The sequence below is a fragment of the Macrotis lagotis genome, chromosome 2, assembly GCF_037893015.1.
Source record: "Macrotis lagotis isolate mMagLag1 chromosome 2, bilby.v1.9.chrom.fasta, whole genome shotgun sequence".
NCBI classification, from domain to species: domain Eukaryota; kingdom Metazoa; phylum Chordata; class Mammalia; order Peramelemorphia; family Peramelidae; genus Macrotis; species Macrotis lagotis.
The window spans coordinates 219,813,471-219,820,858 of NC_133659.1; the positions used below are offsets into that span (position 1 = coordinate 219,813,471).

Genomic DNA, 7,388 nt, shown 5'->3' on the forward strand with positions numbered 1-7,388 from the left:
TCTGTCAGTCTTTACTTTGTTTCCATGTTGTACATTGATCCAAATTGATTGTGATAAGAGAAAAATCATATCCTTAAGGAGGAAACAAAAAGTCTTAGAGATAACAAGATCAGACAATATGTTTTTTTTGAAATTAAAGGGAATAGTCCTTGAACTTTGTTCAAACTCCATGGCTCTTTATCTGGATACAGATTAGGGACCCCTATTTTCTGGGGCTAATTTTAAAACAGACAAGTTTCACACTTTCTCAACTATATATGGGTTAGCTATTTGGAATCAGCCACTACTCCTTCAGGAATGTGAGGACCTTTCCCTTTTCTTCCCTGTTACAAACAATTAATCAGTCCTATTGATCCCATAGCAGGGAGCAAAAAATCTTTACTTACTACTCCCTGAAACCATTAATGATCAGCAGAGACCTATAAGACCTGCTGCTACTAAGATGATTTACTGACTTTTCCCTTCCTAACTGTCCATCACTGCCCAACACCTGATTGCTCAGGATGCTCATTGATAATTGATGACTGAACCTACAAATCCTGCCCTTGGATACAGATTTCCACAGTCTCATTCCACTTTAAACAATAAACATTATGCTTTTGGTAGGTTACTGACCTTCAAAAACCTTGTCATTTTCCCTTCTTGAATATTAACACCTTTTTCCATCTGCCATGAACTAAGATAAACATGACCCCCCCTTTATTTAATAGCTCCCCCAGTTAGATAAGCATGATAATTTGCATGAACTGTTGCTGAGCGAGATGAGTAGAACCAGAATAACTTTGTACACCCTAACAGCAACATAGGGGTGATGATCAACCTTAATGGACTTGCTCATTCCCACAGTGCAACAATCAGACACAATTTGGGGGTATCTGCGATGAAGAATACCATCTGTATCCAGAGAAAGAATTGTGAAGTTTAAACAAAGACCAGGCTATCAGTTTTAATTTTTTAAAAACTGTTATCTTATGTAATTTTGCTCTCATACTTTATTTTTCTTCCTTAAGGATATGATTTCTCTCTTATCACATTCAACTTAGATCAATGTATACCAATGTAAAGACTAACAGACTGTCTTCTGTGGGGGCTAGGGGAGGGAAATGAGATTAGGGGGAAAATTGTAAAATTTAAAATAAATAAATAAATATTTTTTAAAAGGATAAGCCCCTTGAAAGTTTTTAATTTTATTTTTATTCTTAGCACTTACCACAATTCTTCCACATGGTAAGCACTAAAGAAATGTTTTTATATTCCATTTTATTGGTGAGCTAATTTAAGTATCCCTCAGATGGCAAATTTCTCACCAAAATTCTGTCTCCTTGATGAAGTCTTGACAATGATTTCTAGCATCTTATTATCTTTTTCTTTAGGCTTTTTTTTTGCAAGGCAGTGGGGTTAAGTGGCTTGCCCAAGGCCACACAGCTAGGTAATTATTAAGTGTCTGAGGCTGGATTTGAACTCAGGAACTCCTGACTCCAGGGCCGGTGCTCTATCCACTGCACCACCTAGCCACCCAGCATCTTATTATCTTTAGTTTCTATTTTAACTTTTCTGAGCTAAAGTTGATTAGGTTAGCTGATAGGCTTCTTTCAACTTTCTCTCAAATGAGAAATGTACTGATTGTGAGTAACTGCATCACTACCTTCATCTGATTTTCCAAAAGACAAGTTGATAGGCATGATTCCATCCAAACATGAGCAAGTACAATGTAAACAACATAGTATCATTCAAGGTAGACTTGTATGATTGTTCTTAAAATGACCTATCTTGTCTCTACTAAGATTTTTGTTCCCATCTCAGAGTTCCCAAAATATCCAATAGTGTGTGGCTAAAGGTTAAAACATTCAGATTTAGTCTACTTGTGTAAGATAAGGAATAGTTCTAGACTTTTTGATAACTGCCAAGGTCAAAATTTCCTTGACTAGTATACTCTCAAAGTCTTTATCTTGGTCAGAATAAATTCTTACAAAGACTCCACATAATGAAAAATACTTTGTCTAATAATGATTAAGTTTCTGGCTAAGCATATCTTTATTATATCCTTAAATATGTTGTATTCCTTCATTTTTGAAGAAGTCCATGACAACAGGGAGTTGATGCCATAACAAGCATATGAACTGGGGTGCTGTGCTAAGTCACCAACCTCACTTTCTCCTCCAGAGTCATCTGGGTCCAGATATGAATCAAGACAACTGGAGATGGATGATGGGGCAATCAGTTAAGTGTCTTGCCCAAGATCACACAGCAAGTAAATGGCAAATATCTGAGACTAGATTCAAATTCAGGTCCTCCTGAATCCAAGACCAGTGCTCTATCCACTGTGCCACCTAGCTGCCCTTATCCTTAAATATATGTATTAATTAAATATTAAGTATTTGTACAAAAAAATGAGTATAAAATGTCTATATTTATACATACCCATTGAAATGGTAAGTAATAATAAGGATATTATATATTTTACTATTTCCTTTCCTGAGATTGAAGAGAAATGCACCTAAATTATAAAAGTCTTCTACATTTTCTCCAAATATGCAGTATGAGTTGGTAATTCTTTTCTTTGTACAAATCTGTACAAATTTCACATTAATGATATCAGTGTTTACCCTGGACCATAATATCTACTTCTTACTAGTTTTACGGTCCTTTCTTGACCCATATATACAAAGGTATATTTGGGCATACAAAGCATTCATACTATTAAGGAGTATGCTCTGGGAAGCACTTTCTGTTTCATTTTTCATGTATGGAAACAACCACAGAATACCTATACATGTTCTGAAATAGAGAACTGGAAAGGATTTTTTAAAAAATTCTCACAGAGACCCTACCTGCTTAGATGTCTAAGAGAGTGAGGTCAGGGGAAGGAATAGAATGTTGATGTTTGTCTTTCATTTTTGAAGAAAACCATGACATCAGGGAAGTGGTATCATGATATGCACATGAATTGAATATGAATGAGGGATTTCTGTGTTAAGTCACTTGCCTCACTTTCTTCTTTGAAGTCATCTGAGTCCACTGGCCTGATATGGATCATGATGACTGGAGATGGCCCTAGATATGAGTCAATCAGGGTTAAGTGACTTTTCCAGGGTCACACAGTTAGTAAGTGCCAAATGTCTGAGACCACATTTGAACTCAGGTCTTCCTGACTCCAAAGTTAATGCTTTATCCACTGTACCACTTAGCTGCCCAATGTATATGAAAAGGTTAAGAATGTATGCTATATATAATTACTAAATATATACATATATGTATGTTTGCATCTATTCTCAAATATATTAATAAGCTAAACACGTGTATTTATATGTACATTATTCATAAACATTTATATACATTTACAAATTTATTAATATATTTATTTATAAATATATTTATAAATATATTAACAGAATAAAAATGTCTATTTGTATACATAATGAATTATATATTTGCATATTTAATAATTATATGAATATAAAATATTTATATGTAAAAGTTATTCTAAATATATGTTTATATATTCATAATTATATTAATAAAATAAATGTGTAAAATATAAGATAGAGGCTAATATTTCTATTACCAGGAGAATAGGTTTTGTAACCAGGAGACAGATGAGGGAAAACTGTCTCCCTCACTCCTCTTAAGCTTAAGGTCACAGACTATTGTGAAAAGAATTTAACAAACCAAGTCACAACTGTTACCAATCTGACACACAGTGTTTACACCTCAGGATCAACCCCCAACCCCAGTTGGAAACTGGACAATTTTAAGGGAGGGGAGGGGAGGCAGGACTAGGATTAAGGTTAGATCTAATATTCTCTTTCCCTTTCATACTATCCTCTGACAATTTTCACTTTTAGGTAGGTATCCTGCTGGATTTAGTTCTAAGTCTGGAGTCAAAAAGACTTGAGTTCTAACATGACCTCAGACCCTTACTAGATATGTGTCCCTTACAAGTCATTTAACTTCTGTCTATCTCTACTTCTTTTAACTGTAAAATAGCATTTACCTCCTAGAAATGCTAAAAATATTAAATGAAATAATATTTAAGATAATAGCACAATACTAGCACATAGGAGGCTCTTAATAACAGTTAAAACTTTAATAAATATGTATTTCTTTTCTCTTATTTCCTCCTTTTGTCAGTTATACCCTTTTAGCCACTTCTTGGCAGCAAGTTGGTGGTCTCCAAATCCTACAAAATTCATTTAAGGGGGTAAAAACAGTACCTTTTTCTAAAACTAGTCCATAGAAATAGTTGTGACATTTTTGGTTTCACTTCTCCTTAAGTTTCTCTTGGTCTTGATGGAAGGATTACTGACCACAGAGTTTGAACTCCAACAGGGTTATCACTTCCAAAGACTGTTGTCATAGCAATGCTGTAGGTTCTTTTTGCTATGGTTCTTGGGCTTCAGACCTAGGTTCCATTGGCAGAAAATGGAGAGATGCACATTTATTTAAACAAACTATATTCCCTTAGGAAATCCCACTGTGAGATCTATCCCAACCACACTACATTCTCACCTTCTGTGCCTCATTATTCTGCCTGCCATAATCTACACAAAATTCCACCATATTGACATGGGGAAGGGGCCATTTGGAAGGAGTTAGCCAGAGAAGTTGCATTAGAGCCAGCATGGAGGGAAGGCAAAGACTCAAAGTAAGTGATATTGGTTTCTGGGACCAATAATCTAGAAATATACCTCAGGGTAGTCTCTATTGCTGATTGGGGTTCAGTGATAAGATAGGTAATTTCCAAATCTCAATTTTCTCTGTCCTGAATTCTGATTCATATCTTCTACTGCCAGTTGGTCATCACTTGTAGATCCTACCTTAAATATGATATGCCCCAAACTGAATTTACATTACATTACATTTACCCCTCCTCCAAATTCTCCTCACAGATGTCCAAGTTTAAGATGTTTCCCCTCTCCCTTTCTTACCACAACCAATCAGTTATCAAACCTTCTTTTAACATCTCTCTGTAGTATCTATTCCCTTTTCACTCTTCTCAAACAGCTACCAAACTAGTTCTAACTTTCATCACCTCTCACCTGGACTATTATAATAGCCTCCTAAATTGATCTCCCTGTCCCTGAACTCTTGTTGCATCAGTATATCTTTCATATAGCTGCCAAAGTAATTTTCCCCAAACCCAGATCTTACTATTTCACTCATTTGCTCAAAAATCTTCAATGACCCCCTAAAATAAGGATAATAGCTAATATTTCTTCAGTATTTATCATGTACCAAACACTGGATAAGCACTTAATAATTATTATTTCATTTTATCTCACAACAACCCACGAGGATAGGTACTATTATTATGCCCATTTTATACATGAGGAAATTAAGGCAGAAGAAGATGGACTTGTTTGCAGCTAATACAAGTCAGAGATCAGATTTAACTCGTCCCACATGCTACCCCATGTGCCACTTGAGCTATCTACCATCACCATAAACAACTCCAGTTGAACCTATTATTTCTTTGTCCTCAAATGTTCCTAGAGGGGGCAGCTAGGTGGCACAGTGGATAGAGAACCAGCCCTGGAGTCAGGAGTACCTGAGTTCAAATTCGGCCTCAGACACTTAATAATAACCTAGCTGTGTGGCCTTGGGCAAGCCACTTAACCCCATTTGCCTTGCAAAAAAAACCCCAAAACATAAAAAAAATGTTCCTAGAGGGAATTTTGTATCTCCCTTATTACTTATGTTCTTATCTTTCTCATGTACCAATCACCCTACCTCCCAATTACCCTTGGAAAAGAAAAGACTGGATTTTATTTTCATATTTCCAGCAGATAGTTTCAGTTTGTTAACTTTTATTTAGGTTTCTTTTATATAAAAAATAACAAATACATTTACTTTCAAATATGAAAAGTTTTTTTTATTAAAAACCTGAGAATATTATATAAATATGTATGAATCTCTAAATGCATACATACATATATAGATTGAGGATGTCCTTGAGTTTGGCCTTAAAAAATAAGTAGATTTAAATATATGTTAACCTTCAGAGTTTGTCCTAATAAAAGACAAAAGTTAACCTCCAGGGCTTGGCTTCAAGAAAGAACAAGACAGAATTAGGTTAATAAACACATTTATTAATATTTCTCTAAGCTTGCTGATTATGCAGATGTGCATGTGGGTCCTGGCTTATAGAACCAAACCCCAAAAGATATAGTTTGGAACTGGGTCCTTATACATTTCATTATCAGAAGACAGGATTTACAACCTTGATGGACTTGCTCATTCCATCAGTGCAACAGTCAGAGACAATTTGGGGCTGTCTGCAATGGAGAATAGCATCTGTATCCAGAGAAAAAATTGTGGAGTTTGAATAAAGACCAAGGACTATTTCCTTTAATTTAGAAAAAAAAAAAAAACCTGATATCTTATTGTCTGATCTTGCTATCTCTTATACTTTACCTTTCTTCCTTAAGGATATGATTTCTCTCATCACATTCAATTTAGATCAATGTATACCATGGAAACAATGTAAAGACTGGCAAAGCCTTTTGTGGGGGGTGGGGGGGAGGGAAGTATTGTAAAACTCAAAATAAATAAAATCTTAAAAAAAAAAGAAGATCTAAATGCTACTTCTCCATCAAGGAAAGGAGTGACCTTCATCTTAGGATGGGATATATCTACTATTCAAGAGAACATACCAGAGGGGTGGTTCTTCCCAAACCCAGAATTTTTGTGCCTTATCAGCCATGACAAGAACTCCTCAAATGTGAATCCCCCTCTCCAGGATGTTAACATATCCAGTGACCCTCATTTTTTAATATTTTATTTTATTTTATTTTTTTATGTTTTTGCAAGGAAAATGGGGTTAAGTGGCTTGCCCAAGGTCACACAGCTAGGTAATTATTAAGTGTCTGAGACTGGATTTGAACCCAGGTACTCCTGACTCAAAGGCCGGTGCTTTATCCACTGCGCCACCTAGCCGCCCCTTATCCAGTGACCCTTAATGGGAATTAGAGGTTGTCAAGATACAGAAGTGTATGTATGTGTGTATGTATGTATATGCTTGTAGATATTATATATATATATATATATATATGTATGTATATAGTATGTATGTATATGCTTGTAGATTATATATATATATATATATATATATATATATATATATATATATATATATATGTAAATATGAGTGTGCTCAAATCCTCAACTGCAGATGCTGCACTATCCTTTCTTTGACTATAGTTTACTTGCCTCAGCTTTGGATAAGCCAGTTTTCAAGGACAGGCACCACACTGTTGGTAAACTTTACTGGGCCATGGGATGCTCAGTTCCTATAATTTTAGAGGTCAAGTTGCTATCTAATTGTCCTTATAGACACTGTGCTTTTTCCGTTTGCTGACTCAATTTCTGGCATGTGTGTGCAATATTCT

General features: G+C 35.2%; 1 protein-coding gene across 2 annotated transcripts in view; it reads right to left on the reverse strand.

The window, feature by feature from the left end:
- The window catches only part of SLC16A3 (solute carrier family 16 member 3), a 70,866-nt gene extending 66,551 nt beyond the window's left edge, over positions 1 to 4,315 (reverse strand). For both annotated transcript variants that reach the window (XM_074224800.1, XM_074224798.1), the window contains exon 1: positions 4,215 to 4,315. The gene's annotated coding sequence lies outside the window, so the exon portion shown is untranslated. The remainder of the gene's footprint in view (positions 1 to 4,214) is intronic.
- Positions 4,316 to 7,388: the final 3,073 nt, after the last annotated feature.